This window comes from Hyla sarda, chromosome 8, assembly GCF_029499605.1.
Source record: "Hyla sarda isolate aHylSar1 chromosome 8, aHylSar1.hap1, whole genome shotgun sequence".
NCBI classification, from domain to species: Eukaryota; Metazoa; Chordata; class Amphibia; order Anura; family Hylidae; genus Hyla; species Hyla sarda.
The window spans coordinates 109,278,360-109,304,050 of record NC_079196.1 but is presented as its reverse complement, the minus strand read 5'-3'; positions in this window follow the sequence as shown (position 1 = coordinate 109,304,050).

The window sequence follows — 25,691 nt, the reverse complement described above, 5'->3', positions numbered from 1 at the left end:
ACTCAGGCGAAAGCAGTCATATGCGCATAGCAGCGCTTAACGATGATCTGGATTGATGCCTCTCAGCCCTGGCAGCACGGGGAAGGTTTAGGAGAGGTGAAGATGTCCGGTACAGATGGTTATTGCGTAGTCCACTGGAAAAGGGAATGTTCGTTTGTAGCATGTGGCAGCGCTGGAGGTCTTTGCTGTGGGATCCCTCTCTACCCCGACGGCATGGGGAGAAGCTTAGAGGGCAGTAAAAGACCAATAGTGGTGGACAAATAATCCTAATAGCCCTGACTTCTTGTGCAAAGGCAGTCTTTGGCCAGACGCATTTCGGGGAGCAGCGTCCCCTTTTTCAATGGTGGATATGCAAAAGACTGTGTGAACTGTCCTGGGAATTGCAGCCTTATATAACCAGTTTTTTGGCAAGTCATTCAAGTAAGATCCAAGAACTGGTTCTAGATCCTAACTGGGAAGTGTTAGGACTAATTTAGCCTGATTAAGTTATTAGACACAAATAGAAAGAAAGAAAGAAAGAAAGAAAGAAAGAAAGAGGGGAAAGAAAGTGGGAAGTGTTAGGGCTAATTCAGCCTGATAAAGTTATTAGACACAAATACAAAAAAAAAAAAAAAGGGGGGAGAGAAAAAAAAGGAGAAAATGGAATACAAACATAAGTAGAAAGAAGTGCAAGGTACAGGAAGGTACAAAAATAGGGAGAGTTACTGTGAACTAGCACTGTTGTACAGAAGTTATATAACTGTACAAAACGTGGATAGTGTATTGTTGCAATCCTGGTTTAACTCCGCATGATATGTATTATACAATATTGCAAATAAGTATATTGTAGGGTGTATAGAATCTTTTATAGTAGATATAGTGGTTACAGGCATCAATTGCAAGATGTCGGACCAAATGAATTGTGGGACTTATTGTGATGGAAAACAAGAATAAAAGTATTAAAAAAAAAAAAAAAACTGTGTAGATTGGTTTTGTTTGAATCAACCAAAATGAATGATAAAATAGAGGAGTAAGTGGTGGTGTAATATGTATATGTAAAATTTGGTGTATAGTGAACAAGACAATGAAAGAAAGCAGATGGTCATGTAGGAATAGAGATAAAGATTAGATAATAGATATTCAAATAAAACTATTATAAAATAAATAAATAAATATTAGAATGAAGTAAAATAAAATAAACTAAGAATAAACAACAAAACAAATAGAAAGAATAAAAATAAATAAATAGAAAAGTAAAAACTAAAAATTGAAGATGGAAATGGGAATAAATTAGACATAAAAGTAGGTGTATATGTTCTAGTATGGGGTTTACATTATAATACCTTGGAGGCAGAAAGTATGCGGAATTTATTGAGTGTAAAAACAGATTGTGTATATAGATGCATAAAATTGCCTAATGAGATCAGAATATAAAAATATAGACATATAAAAGTATAGTATTATGGCCTAAAAATTTGGCGTATTAAAAAATATATACTGGATATAGACAAGGGGGAAATAAATGGATAAAACTGAAACATGGATAATAAGATTATTTATAAAAATATTTCTATAAAAAGCCAAATAACTCTAATTCTGCATTGAGGCCTTTAGGTTCAAGGCTACCAAACTCGATTATCTCCACCAAATACACCACCTATTGTTTTTACAAGAGCATCTAATTTAAATATCCAAATAGCCCCCACCATACCTAACACCACGGAGGAAAAAACGGACTCGTGGTTGTAAAACCACAAAATTCCATAAAAAAATTGAAAAAGTAAACTTTACCTCCAACACCTTCCAGTGGGAGATCAAACTGTTTTAACATGCAATTCCAAAGGTGTCATCTATGTTATCACCTGTAGCTGCCATAAACACTATATAGGTAGGACAAAACGCTCCCTAAAAACCAGAGTCGCCGAGCATATATATATATATAACATAAAAAAGAGTAGTGACAAATACCCCCTGTCTGCCCACTTTCATAAATATAACAACCCATCAGGCCTCACCTTTGCAGCCATACAGACAGTCACAAGAAATTGGAGAGGAGGTAATTATGTACTCCAAATGTCTAAAGCAGAATTGAGAAAAATCTACAAGTTTATCTTGGAGCAATAAGTGCCAATTTTTGCAGCAATATGTCTCAGTTTTTTGTAGTCTTGGTTAAATGGAAGGATCAAGCAGGTTTTATTGTCAGCATTTGGTGATCTAGTCTGTTCTTTAAAAAATGTATTCCTGTCTAATTTTTCAACTTTTCCTTTTGAGGTTATGAGGGGTTTGGTGGGATAGTTTTTAGCTTCAACATTTTTTGTGAGGTCTTGCACCTCTAACTGATACTGATCCTCGTTGGTACAGTTCCTTTTCAACCTCCTGTATTGGCTGATAGGGATATTGAGTAGCCATCTGGGTAAGTGGCAGCTTGAGAAGAGTATAAAGCTATTACGTTCTGTTGGTTTGGTAAGGGTGCTGCAGACTAATTTTGTTGGAGTGGAGGTGACTAGGAGATCTAAAAATTCAACGCATGTGTTACTTATGTGTAGGGTAAAATTTAAGTTCCAAGTGTTAATATTTAAATTATCAATAAATGAGTTGAGATCTTCCATGGGACCATTCCAAATTAAAAAAATATCATCTATATAGCGACGCCAGAGTACCAGGTCCGCACCAAGCTTAGGGGTTATATTACTGTGTTCCCAATGGGACATGAATAAGTTAGCATAGCTTGGTGCGAACCTGGTACCCATGGCCGTGCCATTGGTTTGTAGATAAAAGTCTCCCTCGAAATAAAAATAATTGTGTGTTAAAATGTATTCAATTGCCTCCAGGATAAAAGTTATCTATTCAGGTAAAATATTAACTTTAAAAAGGTGGTGTTCAACTGCAGATAGCCCAACTGTGTTTGATGACTGTGTAAAGGGAGCTGACATCTAAAGTGGCTAGTATTTATTTCGGATCCCAAGGAAACTGTTCAATTAATTGTACGATCTGGGTTGTGTCCTTCAAATTGTATGGGGTAGTTTGTACATGGGGTTCGATAAATTTATCTATGTATTCGGACAAGTTGGATGTGAATGAGCCTATACCAGATATGATCTGTCGGCCTTGGGGATATGTTGGGTTTTTGTGTATTTTCGGGATGCAATAAAAAACTGGTAATCGCTCCTGTGTGTCCAAGCGAAATCTGGCTTCTTTTGTCTGTCAGGATCTTGGGCACGGCGTCACTCGTCATTGCGCCGCGCCGTGCAGTGCTTAGCAACGACGCAGGGGACGCACACCGGAGGCCTGAAGCAGCGCGGACCCGACCCGGTCAGGTAATTATACAACCGGGGATGGGGGAGGCAACGGGGCAGCGGCACCGGCAATGGGTGCCGCTGCCCCTTCTCTACCCCTGGCTATCGGCGCCGCTGCCCCATTGCCGCCGCTTATTTCCCCCTGGCTATCGGCGCCGGCAATGGGGCGCCGGCACCGATAGTCAGGGGGAGAGAACGGGCGCTGGCACCGATAGTCAGGGGGAGAGAACGGGCAGCGGCGCAGATAGCCAGCGGAAGAGAAGCGGTGGCAGCAGGGCTCTAGACCCCAGGAAAGGAAGGGGGAGAGAAGCGGGCAGCGACGGCCTCTCTCCCCCTGCCTTTCCTGGGGGTGTATTGGGGTATACACATGCACACACACGCACCCTAATTTTACCAAGGATATTTGGGTAAATAACTTTTTTTACCCAAATATCCTTGGTAAAATGAGGGTGCGTGTTATAGGCTGGTGCGTGGTATACCCTGATAAATACGGTATTTTATTTTATAATAGTTTTATTTAAATATCTATTATCTAATCTTTATCTCTATTCTTACGTCACCATCTGCTTTCTTTCAGTCTCTTGTTCACTATACACCAATTTTTTCAAATACATATTACACCACCACTTACTCCTCTATTTTATCATTCATTTTGGCTGATTCAACCAAAACCAATCTACACTGTTTTTTATTTTTTTTATAATACTATTATTCTTGTTTCCCATCACAATAAGTCCCACAATTCATTTGGTTCCACATCTTGCACTTGCATCCTGTAACCACTATATCTACTATAAAAAATTCTATACACCCTAGAGTATACTTTGAATATCTGATTTGCAATATTGTATAATACATATTATGCAGAGTTAAACCAGGATTGCAACAATACACTATCCACGTTTTGTACAGTTATATAACTTCTGTACAACAGTGCTAGTTCACAGTAACTCTCCCTATTTTTGTACCTTCCTGTACCCTGCACTTCTTTCTACTTATGCTTGTATTCCATTTTCTCCTCTTTTTTTCCTCTCCCCTTTTTTTTTTATTTTTTAATATTTGTATTTGTGTCTAATAACTTTATCAGGCTGAATTAGCCCTAACACTTCCCAGTTAGGATCTAGGACTAGTTCTTGGATCTTACCTGAATGACTTCCAAAAAAACGGTTATATAAGGCTGCAATTCCCAGCCCAGTTCACACAGTCTTTTGCATATCCACCATTGAAAAAGGGGACGCTGCTCCCCGAAACGTGTCTGGTCCAAGACTGCCTTTGCACAAGAAGTCAGGACTATTTGGATTATTTGTCCACCACTATTGGTCTTTTACTGCCCTCTAAGCTTCTCCCCACGCGGTCGGGGTAGAGAGGGATCCCACAGCAAAGACCTCCAGCGCTGCCACACGCTACAAACGAACATTACCTTTTCCAGTGGACTACGCAATAACCATCTGTACCGAACATCTTCACCTCTCCTAAACCTTCTCCGTGCTGCTGGGGCTGAGAGGCATCAATCCGGATCATCGTTAAGCACTGCTATGCTCATATGACTGCTTTCGCCTGAGCCGGTAAGAGGCACTAAGTGCCTGATTTTGATCTATTTTTCCTCTTGTACTTTGTCCCCGTGCCGTTGGGTTATAGATGATAGATCTTTAGCGCTACTGCGCATACAAGTATACTCAGTGGACTCATAACTGCGAGCCTCCAGCGAAGCAAAAACTGTTTATTGGACATATCCTATTACAAACATTGGATTATAAACCACCACCATTTTCCTACCGTTTAAGTGCAATACTATTTTAACGTCATGTTTGAAATGTTTATAACTCTCTTACCATTCTATTTTAGTGAGCTGTCTGCGGCAAGGGCCCTGCCCCAGACCTCACAGTATTATTCAATAAATGTAATTATATTTTATATCTTATTATCTTATTATCAGACACTTCCTTTCTTTCTTTTTTATCTCTATTTATTCTGCCTTGTTCTAAATTTCTTCCTAGCCTAGTAGGCCTGCTATTTTTCCTTTTTTTAAATCAGTATATATTTGGCACACGGGTATATGCAACGCAGTATCCTCGGTTTAGGTCTCTTATATTTCACGTAAAGCTCCCACACTTGTACATTAATATAGTATTTGTCTACAACACCAGCAGGTATATTTTTGGCTGGCCTTTCACAGTATCTAGGCACTTAACAGGAACAACATAGTACACCGTTAAGATGTACGCACAGGTTACACTTAATAGAGGACAATATGCTTTTAGTGCTCTGCTCACCCTTAGTGGCTGGCAACTATTAGTTTTCAGTTGTTGCACACACCAGTGCTACAGCACACAGTCGCTGTGTACTACAACCAAAATTGCACTTTCTCTCTCATTCTCACTCCCTTCCCTATCAGTGCTTCTGGGCTGAATTTGGGCTTGAGGTGAATCGCTGCTGTAAAAAAGCTTTTCTGTGCAACACACACTGCTCTCTGTCCCTCTCTCTTTCTGCAATAGAACGCTGATGTGACTGGGAGGTGAATCGCTGCTGTAAAAATGCTTTTCTGTGCAACACACACTGCTCTCTGTCCCTCTCTCTTTCTGCAACAGAACGCTGATGTGACTGGGAGGTGAATTTCTGCTGTAAAAATGCTTTTCTGTGCAACACACACTGCTGTCTCTCTTTGCAATAAAAGGCTAAAGTGACTGGCCGCAAGATGGGTGCCGATTATTTAGGGCAGTGACATCACAGGGGTGGCTGGCTGCTGATAGGGTGCATGTGATTAACCTCTTAAGGACCCGGGGTTTTTCCGTTTTTGCTAAATTGAAAAAAAAAACGAAATTGAAAAAATTGAATTTTTTTTTTTTTAAACGTAATTTTGTAACTTTTGGGGGATTCCGTTTCTACACAGTACATATTTCAGTAAAAATGACACCTTCTCTTTATTATGTAGGTCCATACCATTAAAATGATACCCTACTTATGTAGGTTTGATTTTTTCTTACTTCTGGAAAAAATCATAACTACATGCAGGAAAATGTATACGTTTAAAATTGTCAGCTTATGGGGCGGTATGAGGGCTTATTTTTTGCGCCGTGATCTGAAGTTTTTAGTGGTACTATTTTTGCTCTGATAGGACTAAGTGACCAAAAATGCACTATTTTGGATTTTGGAATTTTTTTTGCGTGTACGCCATTGATTGTAAGGTTTAATTAATTATATATTTTTATAATTTGGACATTTCCGCACGCGATACCACATATGTTTATTTTTATTTTTATTTACACAGTTTTTTTATGGGAAAAGGGGGGTGATTCAAATTTTAATTAGGGGAATGGTTAAATGATAATTTATTCACTTTTTTTTCACTTTTGTTTTACAATGTTATAGCTCCCATAGGGGGCTATAACACTGCACACACTGATCTTTTACATTGATCAGTGGTTTCTCATAAGAAACCACTGATCGATGATTCTGCCATTTGACTGCTCATGCCTGGATCTCAGGCACTGAGCAGTCATTCGGCGATCGGACAGCATGGAGGCAGGTAGGGATCCTCCGGCTGTGTTGTAAGCTGTTCGGGATGCCGCAATTCGCCGCGGCGATCCTGAACAGCTCCCTGAGATAACCGGCATGGTTTCACTAAAGAGTTAATAGCGCGCGGCACTGTGATCAGTGCTGCGCACCATTAGCCACAGGTCCCGACCTGCTATGACGCGGGGCCATGCCAGCGTTATAGAACTGGAGCGGACTCAGGACGTACAGGTACGCCCTGGGTGCTTAAGGGGTTAAGGGTCATCCTGCCTACCCGCCTTTCCTCCTTCCCAGGATTCTTTGTCCCATGTCCTCACGTGAGGATCCGCCATTTTAGATGCCCTGGAGCCTGGACTGCACTATATGGAGTGTAATGAAGCTATTTGCGTGATCAAATCGTGGTAATATTCGCATTCCTTGCAAATTGAATTTTTCCTGAAATTCGTAACAAATTCGGATTCATCAGATTCGATTAGCTCATCCCTAATTCTTACATTTAACAGGGAGAAGCAGACTTGAAAAAATCACAATCATGGGGAGCAGAGAACAATCACCCGATCACGGGGAAAACTTCATAGTGCAGGTAAGCAGTGTTTTAGTACTCATGATCATTATTTACTTCTGTTTTTTGCCTCTTGAAAATCAAAAACAAATACAGACATTAATAGATTAAGCATACGATGTGTAAGCAGAAGATTGATGGAAACATGTGCATAGGAAAAGTTGCACATGGCAACCAATCAGATTGCTTCTGAAAAATGATAGAAGTGTTGATCAAAATTGAAAAAGTTAGGTGATTGGTTGCTATGGTCAACTGGACAACTTTTACTTTGAACAGATTTTGAAAAATCACAACCAATGTCCCTCATACAATCATGGGCCAACACAATGACACCTATCACACAGTGCTTGTCTGAGGGCCATTGTTGCAGTATAGCCATGGACAGGATGATTTCATTACACAAAAAGAGTACAGGCAATTATGGTAGCAGGGCACTGTTGGCACAACAGGATTACAGTAGGATTTTTTTTCTTAGCTTTATTCCAAAATAAAAAACGAAACAATTTTGCATGAACATTATAAAGCAATATTTTTTTTATTTTTTTAACAAGAAAAGTTTAGAAATGTAATAAAAATAGATTAAAAAAACAGGACCCTAATTCACATATACCAACCTTTGTTTGAAGAAACACCTGTGTGTCAAAAGTGCTAAGGCATTCAGCAGGCCAGAATTGGAGGAGATCGTGCGATATGTTGATGAAACGGGGTCAAATTTAAAAAAATAAAAAAAGTAAGATCATGCATGAGATCTCTATTCTACTTCTGAATAAATCTGGAACCAAACTTAGCCTACACCAAACCAAGTGCAAAAATGTTGGTCTGACCTCCATTAGCGGCAACGCAAGACCAAGACACTTAAAAACAACCGGGAAAAATTGGCCAGAGGAAAGTAAAAAAAAAAAAAAAGAAAAGGAAGTGTGTTTGATTTCACAGTAGCAAATGTTGTTTGAAAAAAACATGGGCAGAGTAAAAGCTTACCAGTTGCCCAAAGGCCTTGGCAAAATGAAATAAACAATCAGATAGATGGTCAGTAGGAAATGTTACACATTTGATCAGCACAGATGTTGACAAATGTAGTGCAATGTATTTGTTATAATGTGCAGAAAAAAAACAAGCAAGCTAAATGTAAAAATTGCCATTAATAGAGATGAACGAACTTTTGAAGAATTCTATTCTGCCAGTTCGACGAATTTTCCGAAAAAACTTGGTTCGATCTGAATTTATTTGCATATTAAAAACTGCTATTTCTGGCCTACAGAGAGCCTCAATAGGGGTTCAGACACTTTGCTTTGTTCTAACATGCATAAGTAGTGTGCTGGGATAGTGAAATAATACTGTTATTCAGTATGACATGCAGATTACAGGCATCGCTTTTAGAATCACTGCGGCAGAGCGGCACAATGACAGAGCCTGGAGGTGGCATCAGTATGAGGAGACCATATAGTGGCTAAATGACACAGCGTGGAGGTGTTGGCAGCATGAGGAGACCATATAGTGGCTGAATGACACAGTGTGGAGGTGTTGACAGCATGAGGAGACCATATAGTGGCTGAATAACACAGCTTGGATGTGGCTGAAGCATGAGGAGACCATATAGTGGCGAAATGACACAGTGTGGAGGTGTTGGCAGCATGAGGAGACCATATGGGGGCTGAATGACATATCTTGGATGTGGATGAAGCATGAGGAGACCATATAGTGGCTAAATAACACCGCGTGGAGGTGTTGGCAGCATGAGGAGACCATATAGTGGCTTAAATACACAGCTTGGATGTGGCTGAAGCATGAGGAGACCACATAGTGGCTAAATGACACAGCGAGGAGGTGTTGGCAGCATGAGGAGACTATATAGTGGCTAAAATACACAGCGTGGAGGTGATGACAGCATGAGGAGACCATAAAGTGGCTGAATGACACAGATTGGATGTGGATGAAGCATGAGGAGACATATAGTGGCTGAATGACATAGCGTGGAGCTGGCAGCAGCATGAGTAGACACTAGGGCTTCACAATCCCTAAGATTAAAAGATGAATTTTAAAATTTTAATTGAAGATTTATGGTAGCTAGTGCTACCATAAAGAATTTTAGGCCCAGCAGCATCAGTAAACCATATATTGGCTGAATGACACAGCCTGGAATTGGCTAAAGCATCAGGAGACCTTATAGTGTCTGAAAGGCACAGATTGGAGTTTGCGGCAGCAGCATGAGGAGACCATATAGTGTCTGAAAGGCAGAGCCTGGTAGTGGCTGAAGCATGAGGAGACAATATAGTGGCTAAATGACACAGCATTTAGGTGTTGGCAGCATGAGGAGACACTAGGGCTTCACAATCCCTAAGATTAAAAGATTAATTTTTAATTTTCAATTGAAGATTTATGATAGCTAGTGCTACCATTAACATTTTTAGGCCCAGGCCCAGCAGCATCAGTAAAACATATCTTGGCTGAATGACACAGCCTGAAGGTGGCTGAAGCATGATGAGACCATATAGTGGCTGAATTACACAGTCTGGAGTTGGCTGAAGCATGTGGAGACCATGTAGTGTCTAAATGGCACAGCCTGGAGTTGGCAGAAGCATGAGGAGATCATTGAAATTTAAGATTTTTAAATAGAAATGTAAGATTTTGAAATTGAGGATTTTAAATTGAAATTTTAACTCCCAAGTTTTAGTGTCCCGGGCACTGGCGTGTGGGTACAGAGGACCAAATATAACAAGGAGTCACATGTCACATGGCAGCACAATGACAGAGCCTGGAGGTGGCATTAGTATGAGGAGACCATATAGTGGCTGAATGACTGCCTGGAGTTTGTGGCAGCATGGGGAGACCATATAGTATCTGAATGGCACAGTCTGGAGTTTGCTGAAGACTGAGGAGACCATATAGTGTCTGAATGGCACAGCCTTCATGTGGCTGAAGCATGAGGAAACATACTTAGTGCATTTATGAGGGGAGTACAATACGCTTCACTGCTTAAAACAGTATTTGTCTAGAACTGCAGCAGGTGTGTACTTTTGACTGTCCTTTTACAGTATCTAGGCCCTTGACATATTAACAGTTACAAAATAGTACACTACTTAGATGTAGGTTTGTGGTATGCACTTATGAGGGCAGAAAAATGTGCTACAGTACGCTTAACAACCATAGAAAAAATCCCCAGGATGGGTTAGGGTCAAATTCATACAAAAACCTTATAACCAAGGGGAGACCCCCTGGTCACTAATACCCTTGTTTATTGCCCACCCCTAAAACTTAGCTTTTATTGAGCTGCTTAATATTAAATAATAATAAAGAAGAAAATGGTGAGTCACTTAAAAACACAGTCCTTTAGTGTGTTTCTGAATATGTATATATCACTGCTGTGTTAGCATGTGTTATCAATCCCTAGTGGACTGCAGATACCCTGGTGATTGTATAGACACACTATCAGGACTGCTGGTAAAACCTAACAATGCCCCCTCTACATGTTTCGTTACAACAGTAACGTCCTCAGGAGGGTCCTCAGGAGGATGCCGTTTCCCTCCTGAGGACGTTACTGTTGTAACGAAACATGTAAAGGGGGCATTGTTAGGTTTTACCAGCAGTCCTGATAGTGTGTCTATACAATCACCAGGGTATCTGCAGGCCACTGGGGATTGATAACACATGCTAACACAGCAGTGATATATACATATTAAGAAACACACTAAAGGACTGTGTTTTTAAGTGACTCACCATTTTCTTCTTTATTATTATTTAATATTAAGCAGCTCAATAAAAGCTAAGTTTTAGGGGTGGGCAATAAACAAGGGTATTAGTGACCAGGGGGTCTCCCCTTGGTCATAAGGTTACAGTACGCTTAAAAAACATATATTTGCACAACAGCAGTACAAAACAGTGCTGCAGCACACAGTCGCTGTGTACTAAACACAAAATTGCACTTTTTCACAGACTATTAGGAATGGACTGTTGGGTATGTATTATACTGACTACACACTAGTATAACCAGCAGACCATTTGTGTTGGAACACACTGAGCAGAAAAAATGCACTACAGTACGTGTAAAAAAACTTATTGGAGTAAAACATCAGCCTGTGATTACTTTTGGCTGTCCTTTTACAGTATATAGGTCCTTGACAGATTAACAGGCACAAAATAGTACACCACTTAGATGTAGGTATGTGGTATGCCCTTATGAGGGCAGAAATATGCACTACTGTATGCTTCAAAAATTATTTGATTAAAATACCAGCCGGTGATTACTTTTGGCTGTCCTTTCACAGTATGTAAAACTCCAAATTCTGCCACGGACTGCATAGCGCCCGATCTTTCCAGCGCTATGGATCAAGTTAATTCACACATACTGATTCTAGGATAGGGCTCACTGTCAGCAGAAGAAATCACTTCAGTTAAAATCTATAAATTGATACTGTTTATTCAGAGTAACTTTTCTGAATCAGAACATGTCATTTGATGAGAAGCTTTTTATCTATTTTTTTTTTTGTTACTTATTGATAATACTGTTTCTTAGATATTGTAACAAACCCTCTACACGCCTCCTGTGCAGTGAAATGAGCTGCGCTCCTGGCTTATACTGTTCATGAATCTTGTAATGAACGTAACCCTTCATGTGTAGGTACTGAGTACTTTTATACCTGGCTATTCACACTGCTATCAAGCACCTTGCCTGACGAAGGGTCCATTTCGGGCCAGAAATGCGTTGCATGTGTTTTACACAATAAAACCTTTTTAAACTACTACATCAGATGTCTGAGTTCTAACCATTGAAGCAGGCCAGTACCAGAGACGGTCATTTTTTCCTTTCTTTCTATCTTCACAGTATGTAGGGCCTTTACAGATTAACAGGTACAAAATAGTACACTACTTAGATGTAGGTATGTGGTATGCACTTATGAGGACAGAAAATGCGCTACAGTACGCCTAATAAATGTATTGGAGTAAAACACCAGCCGGTGAATACTTTTGGCTGTCCTTTCACAGTATGTGGGCCCTTGACAGATTAACAGGTATAAAATAGTACACCATTTAGATGTAGGTATGTGGTATACACTTATGAGGGCAGAAAAATGCACTACAGTATGCTAAAAAAATAAAATAAAATTGCCCACAGCACCAGCAGTACACAACAATGCTGGAGCACACAGTCACTGTGTACTAAACCCAAAATTGCAAAAAGACTCTCCTTCAAATACTATTAGGAATGGACTGCTGAGCAACGATTATACCATCTACAGACTAGTATAACCAGCAGACCAGTTGTTGTGGAACAAAGACACAGATTTGCCCTAAAGACTAATTTTTCCCTCCTGTGAAAACGTTTCTGCAGATAAGGCAACACACAGCTCTCTGCCCCTCTCTGTAATACAATGCTGTTCACAGTGACTGAGGCGTTAATTGCTGCAGTAAGAATTAATTTCTGTGCAAAAACGCTGTGCTCTGTGTCCTACAGAAGGCTGAGGTGACTAAGAGGTTAAACGCTGCTGCCACAAGCTTTTCTGTGTAACAGACCCAAAGCGGTGTCCGTCATATCTCTCTGCAGTGCAAATAAACAAAAATGGTAATGTACATTAACATGAAATGTCACTCTAGACTCTTGAACCAGTTAAGGACACGTGGAGAGATTCATAACAAACTTTGCATAGGAAAAGTTGAGAAGTTGCCCATAGTAACAACTTACATTTATTATAATATTATAATAGGCCTTTTCTCAAAATGAAATAAGTCATCTGATTGGTTGCTGTGGCAATTGTTTTACTTTTCCTCTGAAAAATTTTTGAGGAATCTCCCCTACAGGGCATACAGGTATGCACTTGTGTCCTGGTCGTTAAGGATGCAGGCTATACCTGTATTCCCTTTTCCTGTTAAAAGTGCTTAAAGCATGCTCAGGAGCAGAGCACACTTCAAAACCGGTGGGTCAAGGGTTAATTGTGGCCACCTACAATAGGTCCTCTGCTGCTCCCAGCCAGACATGCAGGAGAAGAGCAACAGTAACACTGATCAATGTTATACTTTGGCATATAATTGAAAAGTGTATGCAAGCCAAAGATTGGTCTAAAAAAAGACGGTCAAAAAACGAACAACAAAGAAAAAAATGGTTTGAAACTAAAAATTGCTTCTTAAATTACAAACTGATATCATTACAAAGTACAATTGATGACGAAAACAACAAGACCTCACATGGGTCTGTAGGGTCACAAATAGAATGTTTGTTTATTATTTTTACAAGGGAGGGAGGCAAAACTAAAGTGACAAAATTAAAATTGTTTCTGTCCTTAAAGGGGTACTCCGGTGGAAAACTAATTATAACATATCAGCTGCCTAAAGAAAGTTAAACAGATTTGTAAAATAGTTTTCAGTTAAAAATCTAAATCCTTCTAGCACTTATCAGCTGCTGTAAACTACAGAGGAAGTTGAGTTGTTATTTTCTGTCTTACCACAGTGCTCTCTGCTGACACCTCTGACTATGTCAGGAACTGTCAAGAGTAGGAGCAAAACACCATTGTCAAACTATCATGCTCTGGACATTTCCTGAAATGGACAAAGGTGTCAACAGAGAGCACTGTGGTCAGACTGAAACTAACAACTGAACTTCCGCTGTATTACACAGCAGATGATAAGTACTGTATTTTTATTTTTGGATGTGAAAAATAACATTATGTATAACTGTTTTGCCACATTTCACAAAGTAAAAAAAAAAAAAAAAAACCTTAAGGGTCTATTCACACGTACAGTATTCTGCGTAGATTTGATGTGCAGATTTGATGCACAGGATTTTCTGCTGCAGATTTCAATGTAAACATAATGACTGAACACAGCTTGAAATCCTGGCCATCAAATCTGCGCGCAATACTGTACATGTGAATAGACCCTTAAGGGCACAATGTGATTAGTCCTTAAGTAGATGTTAGAGGTTAAGATGTTTGGCCTTGATGACAAAACAACTTATCCCCAAATCAAAGCCTGTTAGGTCTTTTAGTGAAAGGAAGGTGTAGATGGTAGAAAAACATGACTTAGCTTTTATATCAATCAAAATTGCCAAAGTTTCTAAATTATATTATTTCATTCTTATCAAACAGACAGAAGATTAGGAGAACACAGAATACATAACTTTGAATTTAGAGCCAATTGAAAGCGATGTGGCAGCTAGTGAAGAGTCCAATAATCAACCAGAACAACCAATCACAGAAGCAAATCTAAAAATGGAAGAAGCAATACTGCATCACTTTGAAACCTATCATCAAAAAATGAGTCATCTAAATAGTGATCTACACCATTTGGAGGAAAAATATGTATTAGGCCACAAATAAATGAATTATTTGTTTATTTGGTTGTTTAAATGTAGACTTGATGCCATGTGAAGCTGCACATTTTGTGTACCCATCCACAATACATATTTCAAGGGTTGCTCTAGTGTAAAAAAAAAATAATGGGAACAAACAACTGGGGCTACAAAGTTATACAAATTTGTAAATTACTTTTGAAAAAAATGAAAAAATGTAATCCACAGTAAATTCTCACATTATTTTCAGTCTGACCACAGTGCTCTCTGCTGACACCTCTGTCCAATTCAGGAACTGCCCTGAGCAGAAGTTGTTTAGTAGGGACATTTGCTCCTGCTCTGGACAGTTCCGATTAAGGCCAGAGGTATAAGTAAACAACTTCCTGTGGAGCTTACAGCTGATGACAACTAATAAAAGTATTTTTCCTTTTTGGATAGGGGTAATTTACATATCTGATTAATTCTCTAGCACCAGTTTATTGTTCTAAAATTGACCACAAATGGAGGACCCCTTTTACATATGAAAGGTCCTTCATAACACAATTAGTGAGCATTAGAGATGTCGCGAATTGTTCGCTGGCGAACAGTTCCCGGCGAACTTAGCATGTTCGCGTTCGCATCACCGGGTGAACATATGTGAAGTTCGATTCGCCCCCTATACTTTAACATTGCGGTAAACTTTGACCCTGTGAGTCAGAGTCAGCAGACACATTACAGCCAATCAGTAGCATTCCCTCCCTTCCAGACCCTCCTACCTCCTGCACGGATGCCATTTTACCTTCATTCGGCATGCTGCAGGCTTAGAAAGTGGAGGGACAGAGAAGCTGCTCCTGCTGTAATAGGGAAAGCGATAGCTAGGTTGCTGCTGGGTGGTGTATTCATGGTCCACTTTACTCCTAAATCACTAGTCTAACATCTGCTTTAAGGACAGCACCCACAAAAGCCCTTTTTAGGGCTCAAATGTCAGTCCGTGTGTCTTGCAACAGCTGGAGGCACTCTGGTTGGGAGGGAACCGCTGGTTAAAAGGGGTACTCCAGTGTAAAACTTAAAGGGGTACTCCGGTGAAAAACTTTTTTCTTTTAAATCAACTGGTGGCAGAAAGTTAAACATATTTGTAAATTACTTCTATTAAAAAATCTTAATCCTTCCTATACTTATTAGCTGCTGAATACTACAGAGGAAATTATTTTCTTTTTGGAATGCTCTCTGATGACATCATGAACACAGTTCTCTCTGCTGACATTATTATAATAATATATTGATAGAAGATACAGCACTCTCTGTCAAGGCGTGGGTGCACAGTTAGGGTGCCAACCCATGTAGTAATCAAAGAAATGATAACATTGCACTCCACTTGCGGTGAAGATAAGGGTAAATTTTATTCTTGCAATCCCAAATTATGTGACGTTTCGGTCAACAATGACCTTCCTCAAACCGGATTACTGCGGGGAAAGGAGAAGTTAAGGAAAAAACGGTATCCGAAAAGCGAGTAACAGGTAAGTAGGTGGGGCGAAATGCGACTACTGTCGGCCCACCTACTTACTTGTTACCCGGTTTTCGGATACCGTTTTTTCCTTAACTTCTCCTTTACCCGCAGCAATCCTGTTTGAGGAAGGTCATTGTTGACCGAAACGTCACATAACTTTGGATTGCAAGAATAAAATTTACCCTTATCTTCACCGCAAGTGGAGTGCTATGTTATCATTTATTTGGTTATTATAATAATAATAATGTTTTATTTGTTGTTATCCTTAGTGGGATTTGAACCCAAGTCCCCAGCACTGCAAAGCAGCAGTGCTAACCACTGAGCCCCCATGCTGCCCTTAGCATACATCTGCTATGCATCTGCTATGCATGGTTGCTAAAATGGACAGAGATATCAGCAGAGAGCACTGTGTTTGTGATGTCATCAGTGTTCCAAAAAGAAAGGAATTTCCTCTGTAGCATTAGGCAGCTAATAAGTACTGGAAGGATTAGGATTTTTTAATAGAAGTAATTTACAATTATGTTTAACTTTCTGCCACCAGTTGATTTAAAAGAAAAAAGGTTTTCACCGGAGTAACCCCATTAAGTTCCTTCAAGCAACTAACTACAATTAAACGGGCTATAAGTTCAGTCCGTGTGTCTTGCAACAGCTGGAGGCACCCTAGTTGGGGATCTCTGCTTAAAAGGGGAACTCCACTGGCAACCTTTTTTGCTCATTGTCACACTAGTGCAAATCACATTTGGTGTGAGAGTTGTTCAAATAAAAAAAAAATACCTTTTTTGGCTGTGAAATAAAACCAGTGCTGCCTAAAGGGGGGCTCTAACTATGTGCTGCCTAATATGGGGAAATCTATGTGCTGCCTAAAGGGGGGATCTAAATATGTGCTGCCTAGAGGGGGCTCTATGTGCTGCCTAAAGGGAGGCTCTAACTATGTGCTGCCTAATATGTGGGAATCTATGTGCTGCCTAAAGGGGGCTCTATGTGCTACCTAAAGGGGGGCTCTAACTATGTGCTGCCTAACATGGGGGAATCTATGTGCTGCCTAAAGGGGGAATCTAACTATGTGATGCCTAAAGGGGGGATCTAACTATGTGCTGCCTAAAGGGGGCTCTATGTGCTGCCTAAAGGGAGGCTCTACCTATGTGCTGCCTAAAGGGGGGCTCTAACTATGTGCTGCCTAATATGGGGGAATCTATGTGCTGCCTAAAGGGGGATTTAACTATGTGATGCCTAAAGGGGGGCTCTATGTGCTGCCTAAAGGGGGCTAAAGCACGTTATTCCAAAGAATTTAGGAATAATAGGTGATTTATGCCCTTTATGGATTAAAACCAGACTCTGCATCAACTATGTAATTTTCCATGGGAGTTTTGCTTTCAATTGGCTCCAGGTATTAGTCCCCTTGAAACAACTTTTAAATCACTATTGTGGCCAGAAAGAGTCCCTGTGGGTTTTAAAATTTGCCTGCCCATTGAAGTCAATGGCGGTTCTCCCGGTTCGCGAACATTTGCGGAAGTTCGCGTTCGCAAACCTGAAAATTTTATGTTCGCGACATCACTAGTGAACATAAAGAACGTTGAACTTCCACCAACACCATTAAAAAAAGAGCATGTGCAAAGTACATAGGGGAAGATTTATCAAAACCCGTCCAGAGGAAAAGTTGCCCAGTTGCCCAAAGTAACCAAGGGCAACTTTTCCTCTAAACAGGTTTTGACTAATGAATGTGCAATGTTGTGGAATTGAACAGTGCCCAGTAGTGAATTGGCTAAACAAACATACCTGCATTGTGAAACAGTCATGATTTTTTCATACACAAACATTGTGAGATATGGATACAGCAGTGTCTGCTCAGGGGAAGGACCAAAAAATGCTATGCTCACTGTCAACAGTTTGTGAAAATGTAAATTTCAAAGCCAGAAATTCAAGAATACTAAGTCATTTTTAACAAATTCCACCTTCTACTAAGTGTGCGACTAAATTGCATACTCTTCATTTCATGTACTATAAAAAAAACGGTACACTTGTCCTCCAAAAAAAGTGTACCTGTTATCAACCAAAATATTTTATATACTGTAGAAAATAGAATTATATGTATCGTTGTTCAATACATTGCTTAAAAAATATGTATATTTTAGTCCCTGTAGCTATTGTCTGTGTGTGTCTGTGAGGAGTCCAAATACAGGAAGTGAAGGTGGACAAGCAGGGCTCTGTACACTGAGGACAAGCAGGGATCTGTGCACTGAGGACAAGCAGGGCTTTGTGCACTGAGAACAAGCATGGCTCTGTGCACTGAGGACAATCAGGACTCTGCACTGAGGAAAAGCAGGGCTCAGTGCAGTGAGGACAAGCAGGGCTCTGTGCACTGAGGACAAGCAGGGCTCTGTACACTGAGGACAAGCAGGGCTCTGTGCAGTGAGGACAAGCAGGGCTTTGTGCACTGAGGACAAGCAGGGTTCTGTGCACTGAGAACAAGCAGGGCTCTGTGCACTGAGGACAAGCAGGGCTCTGTGCACTGAGGAAAAGCAGGGCTCAGTGCAGTGAAGACAAAAAGGGCTCTGTGCAGTGAGGACAAGCAGGGCTCTGTGCACTGAGGACAAGCAGGGCTCTGTGCACTGAGGAAAAGCAGGGCTCAGTGCAGTGAAGACAAAAAGGGCTCTGTGCAGTGAGGACAAGCAGGGCTCTGTGCACTGAGGACAAGCAGGGCTCTGTACACTGAGAACAAGCAGGGCTCTGTGTATTGGGGCTCTGTGACAATCTTCTGTCTCACACATCAGGATCATTGACAATCCAGGAGCTTGCACAGAGCCCTGCTTGTCCTGTCCTCACTACCTGTATTTTGTCTCCTCATGGTGCAGGAGCAGCCTTTTTCCTTAAAAAATATACAACTTTTTTTAATCAATGTATATTACAAATATACATATAATTGTTGACAACAGGTACATTTTTTATTGACAACAGGTACACTTAAATGGAAAATGTTACAATATAGTAATGATTCTGGTTTAGGATGATTAAGACAATAAAAGACAAAAGAAAAAAAAAAGACACGCGTCCCTAGTGCAGTATTGTTGGAAAATTGGCAATTGAACTATAAGAAATTCACTTACCGAGCTGTTTTGCGCTGAGGGCACAACACCACATAGCGTATTCAATAAAACAGGATACTTCAGTGTGCAGCCTTGATCTTCCCAGTCAGAGATTCACTCATCCGGCTCACAGTAGAAATCAAGAAAACAGAAAAGCAAGATCTTCCATAGGTGCAGTCACAGTGTCAGGAACTAGATCACTTCTGTTGGAATAGATCACTTGAATCTCGAGTGTTGATAGACAAACTATCAGCACAATAAAGCAACGCGTTTCTTGTCTATAGAGAGCCCACTGCCTGATGAAGTGCCCTCTCCGTTCAAGAAGCGCGTTGCTTTATTGCTAATAAATCGTTTGTCTATCAACACTCGAAATTCAAGTGATCTATTCCAACAGAAGTGATCCTTTTCCTGGCACTGTGACTGCACCTATGGAAGATTTTACTTTTCTGTTTTCTTGATTAAAGGGGTTGTGCGCTGCCCTGCATTTTGGAGCTCCACTCGCAGCGTCCGGAAGTTCATTAGTCCGAATGCTGTGTGCAGGCTTCCGTGTTCGCGGCTGCCTCCTCGTGACGTCACGCCCGGCCCCTCGTGATGTCACGCCCGTCCCCTCAACCAAAGTCTATGCCCATAGTAACCAAGGGCAACTTTTCCTCTAAACAGGTTTTGACTAATGAATGTGCAATGTTGTGGAATTGAACAGTGCCCAGTAGTGAATTGGCTAAACAAACATACCTGCATTGTGAAACAGTCATGATTTTTTCATACACAAACATTGTGAGATATGGATACAGCAGTGTCTGCTCAGGGGAAGGACCAAAAAATGCTATGCTCACTGTCAACAGTTTGTGAAAATGTAAATTTCAAAGCCAGAAATTCAAGAATACTAAGTCATTTTTAACAAATTCCACCTTCTACTAAGTGTGCGACTAAATTGCATACTCTTCATTTCATGTACTATAAAAAAAACGGTACACTTGTCCTCCAAAAAAAGTGTACCTGTTATCAACCAAAATATTTTATATACTGTAGAAAATAGAATTATATGTATCGTTGTCCAATACATTGCTTAAAAAATATGTATATTTTAGTCCCTGTAGCTATTGTCTGTGTGTGTCTGTGAGGAGTCCAAATACAGGAAGTGAAGGTGGACAAGCAGGGCTCTGTACACTGAGGACAAGCAGGGCTCTGTGCACTGAGGACAAGCAGGGCTTTGTGCACTGAGAACAAGCATGGCTCTGTGCACTGAGGACAATCAGGACTCTGCACTGAGGAAAAGCAGGGCTCAGTGCAGTGAGGACAAACAGGGCTCTGTGCACTGAGGACAAGCAGGGCTCTGTACACTGAGAACAAGCAGGGCTCTGTGTATTGGGGCTCTGTGACAATCTTCTGTCTCACACATCAGGATCATTGACAATCCAGAAGCTTGCACAGAGCCCTGCTTGTCCTGTCCTCACTACCTGTATTTTGTCTCCTCATAGTGCAGGAGCAGCCTTTTTCCTTAAAAATTATACAACTTTTTTTAATCAATGTATATTACAAATATACATATAATTGTTGACAACAGGTACATTTTTTATTGACAACAGGTACACTTAAATGGAAAATGTTACAATATAGTAATGATTCTGGTTTAGGATGATTAAGACAATAAAAGAAAAAAAAAAGACACGCGTCCCTAGTGCAGTATTGTTGGAAAATTGGCAATTGAAATATAAGAAATTCACTTACCGAGCTGTTTTGCGCTGAGGGCACAACACCACATAGCGTATTCAATAAAACAGGATACTTCAGTGTGCAGCCTTGATCTTCCCAGTCAGAGATTCACTCATCCGGCTCACAGTAGAAATCAAGAAAACAGAAAAGCAAGATCTTCCATAGGTGCAGTCACAGTGTCAGGAACTAGATCACTTCTGTTGGAATAGATCACTTGAATCTCGAGTGTTGGTAGACAAACTATCAGCACAATAAAGCAACGCGTTTCTTGTCTATAGAGAGCCCACTGCCTGATGAAGTGCCCTCTCCGTTCAAGAAGCGCGTTGCTTTATTGCTAATAAATCGTTTGTCTATCAACACTCGAAATTCAAGTGATCTATTCCAACAGAAGTGATCCTTTTCCTGGCACTGTGACTGCACCTATGGAAGATTTTACTTTTCTGTTTTCTTGATTAAAGGGGTTGTGCGCTGCCCTGCATTTTGGAGCTCCACTCGCAGCGTCCGGAAGTTCATTAGTCCGAATGCTGTGTGCAGGCTTCCGTGTTCGCGGCTGCCTCCTCGTGACGTCACGCCCGGCCCCTCGTGATGTCACGCCCGTCCCCTCAACCAAAGTCTATGCCCATAGTAACCAAGGGCAACTTTTCCTCTAAACAGGTTTTGACTAATGAATGTGCAATGTTGTGGAATTGAACAGTGCCCAGTAGTGAATTGGATAAACAAACATACCTGCATTGTGAAACAATCATGATTTTTTTATACACAAACATTGTGAGATATGGATACAGCAGTGTCTGCTCAGGGGAAGGACCAAAAAATGCTATGCTCACTGTCAACAGTTTGTGAAAATGTAAATTTCAAAGCCAGAAATTCAAGAATACTAAGTCATTTTTAACAAATTCCACCTTCTACTAAGTGTGCGACTAAATTGCATACTCTTCATTTCATGTACTATAAAAAAAACGGTACACTTGTCCTCCAAAAAAAGTGTACCTGTTATCAACCAAAATATTTTATATACTGTAGATAATAGAATTATATGTATCTTTGTCCAATACATTGCTTAAAAAATATGTATATTTTAGTCCCTGCAGCTATTGTCTGTGTGTGTCTGTGAGGAGTCCAAATACAGGAAGTGAAGGTGGACAAGCAGGGCTCTGTACACTGAGGACAAGCAGGGCTCTGTGCACTGAGGACAAGCAGGGCTTTGTGCACTGAGAACAAGCATGGCTCTGTGCACTGAGGACAAGCAGGGCTCTATGCACTGAGGAAAAGCAGGGCTCAGTGCAGTGAAGACAAACAGGGCTCTGTGCAGTGAGGACAAGCAGGGCTTTGTGCACTGAGGACAAGCAGGGCTCTGTGCACTGAGGACAAGCAGGGCTCTGTGCACTGAGGACAAGCAGGGCTCTGTGCACTGAGGAAAAGCAGGGCTCTGTGCACTGAGGACAAGCAGGGCTCTGTGCACTGAGAACAAGCATGGCTCTGTGCACTGAGGACAAGCAGGGCTCTGTGCACTGAGGAAAAGCAGGGCTCAGTGCAGTGAAGACAAACAGGGCTCTGTGCAGTGAGGACAAGCAGGGCTCTGTGCACTGAGGACAAGCAGGGCTCTGTGCAGTGAGGACAAGCAGGGCTCTGTGCAGTGAGGACAAGCAGGGCTTTGTGCACTGAGGACAAGCAGGGCTCTGTGCACTGAGGACAAGCAGGGCTCTGTCTACTGAGGACAAGAAGGGCTCTGTACACTGAGAACAAGCAGGGCTCTGTGCATTGGGGCTCTGTGACAATCTTCTGTCTCACACATCAGGATCATTGACAATCCTGGACCTTGCACAGAGCCCTGCTTGTCCTGTCCTCACTTCCTGTATTTTGACTCCTCATAGTGCAGGAGCAGCCTTTTTCCTTAAAAAATATACAACTTTTTTAAATCAATGTATATTACAAATATACATATAATTGTTGACAACAGGTACATTTTTTATTGACAACAGGTACACTTTAATGGAAAATATTACAATATAGTAATGATTCTGGTTTAGAATGATTAAGACAATAAAAGACAAAAGAAAAAAAAGACACGCGTCCCTAGTGCACTATTGTTGGACAATTGAACTATAAGAAATTCACTTACCGAGCTGTTTTGCGCTGAGGGCACAACACCACATAGCGTATTCAATAAAACAGGATACTTCAGTGTGCAGCCTTGATCTTCCCAGTCAGAGATTCACTCATCCGGCTCACAGTAGATATCAAGAAAACAGAAAAGTAAGATCTTCCATAGGTGCAGTCACAGTGTCAGGAACTAGATCACTTCTGTTGGAATAGATCACTTGAATCTCGAGTGTTGATAGACAAACTATCAGCACAATAAAGCAACGCGTTTCTTGTCTATAGAGAGCCCACTGCCTGATGAAGCCCACTGCCGTCTCCGTCCAGGAAGCGCGTTGCTTTATTGTGCTAATAAATCGTTTGTCTATCAACACTCGAAATTCAAGTGATCTATTCCAACAGAAGTGATCCTTTTCCTGGCACTGTGACTGCACCTATGGAAGATTTTACTTTTCTGTTTTCTTGATTAAAGGGGTTGTGCGCTGCCCTGCCTTTCGGAGCTCCACTCGCATCGTCCGGAAGGTCATTAGTCCGAACGCTGTGTGCAGGCTTCCGTGTTCGCGGCTGCCTCCTCGTGACGTCACGCCCGGCCCCTCGTGATGTCACGCCCGTCCCCTCAATCAAAGTCTATGCCCATAGTAACCAAGGGCAACTTTTCCTCTTAACAGGTTTTGACTAATGAGTCTATGGAAAGGGGGCGTGGCATAGACTTTCGTTGAGGGGCCGGGCGTGACGTCACGAGGAGGCGGCCGCGAACACGGAAGCCTGCATACAGTTCCAATGTTTTCTAAAATGTGTCCTTTCTGTAAAAAAACAAAAAAAAAACATCCAAACTGCTTGCCTAAGTTAGGCAACATGTTTTGCTAAGCCTGTGGAGTTATCCCCAAAATATTTTATGTTGAAGTTGTATGTTTAAAAATGTAGATTTAAAAAAATCACGGTTATGTGACGTTCTAAAGAAGGACAAAATAACAAAATGTAAAAAACAATAAAATAAGTTTTTCTAGGAGAAGCATTAAATTAAATGACTATGTACATTAAAGTTTAACAGGACTGTTGAGAAATATATTTTTACAGATCTTCTGTGTGTGAATATACCTGTATAGTTTTTTTTATTTATTTCAATGTCCAATGGAAACATGCATTGCATTTTGCTAAATTACTTAACCTCTTCCTGAGTCATGATGTACACAGTTAATTCATCGGGTTAACAGGGCTGTAGCCCCGGGTCTCAGGCCTATTACCCCGGGTCACAGTTTTTTTTAATGCCACCACTTCTTTAAGACAGGAGTGGCTTGTAGGAAGTGACATGATGCTCCTGGTGCCTGTCAGCCCCGATGTTCTCCAGCCCTCCGCACATAGCGGCAGTCTCAGAAGATTTCAACCTTTCAGGCTCTGCTTGCTCGGGGAGTAGGAGAACAGCATCTCCTCGCCGCAGTCAAACTGTGGAGTGCAGACAGAAGGAGCGTTCCACAGACATGCTCCCTCTCACCTGCACCACACATCTCATGGTCGGTCCACCACTCACACAGCAAGCCCCCAATCAATCCCCCCTACCCCCTTCCGGACATCTCCCCGTTGCTGACATTGCCCCGCTGCCTCCTTCACCTCATAGCATTAACAAAACTGCAACTCCCAGTATGCTTTGACAGTAAGGACATGCTGGTAGTTGTTTTATAATAGCTGGGGAGTAATATGTTGGGGATTGCTGTATCTTCACAAAGCAGTCCCCAACCTGTGGCTTCCTAGCAATTGCAAAACTACAACTCCAAGCATGCCCTGACAGTGAGGACTTGCTGGGGATTGTAGTTTTAAAACAGCTGGGGAGTTATAGGCACTGTTAATGTGTGGTGCTGTACACGAATTTACTCGCTGCACGAATTTACGGCGCATGTCCCTAAGGGGTTAAAAAAATTTAAAAAATGCATAATATATAACACCCCCCCCCTTAAAAATATGTAAAAAGTATTATACAAATATAGTGTTTATTATCCCATGTGGTGAACAGAGTAAACTTAAAAAAAAAAATTATGTCAAAATTGATAATTTATGATCAAATCACGTCTCAGAAAAAAATGTAATAAAAAAATGATCAAAAAGGTAGAACTCCACAAAAGTGGAAAACTACAGCTCATGGCGCAAAGAATAAACCCTTTCACAGCTTGGTATCATTGGAATCGTACTGACACAAAGAATAAAGTTAGCATGTTAGTTTTACTGTATTGTGAAGTCAGAAAAAAAATATTCACCCACAAAATTGTGCAATTTAATATTTTTCTAAAATTTTGCCCTACATATAGTTTTTTTTTCTGGCTTCGTAATGCATTGTATAATACAATAAAGTATGTAAACTAAAAGTACAACTTGTCCTACAAAAATTAAGCCCTCTCTCAATGCAATTGGACGAAAAATTTAGTTATGACGTGAAAAATGAAGACAGAACAACGCTACACAAAAAAGAGAAAAAAAAATTGTTGTGAAAAGGAAAGAACATAAAAAAGCAATATGAATTGTACCAACACATAGAATAAATATAACATAATTTTCACCGCAAAGTGAACACCATAAAAAAATAAAAAATAAAAATAAAAAGGGTTAAATTTTTTTACGTTTTTCCACAAAAAAAAGCTGCCTGTAGCATCAACAATGTACCACTATTTTAATCCCTTAACGACCACGG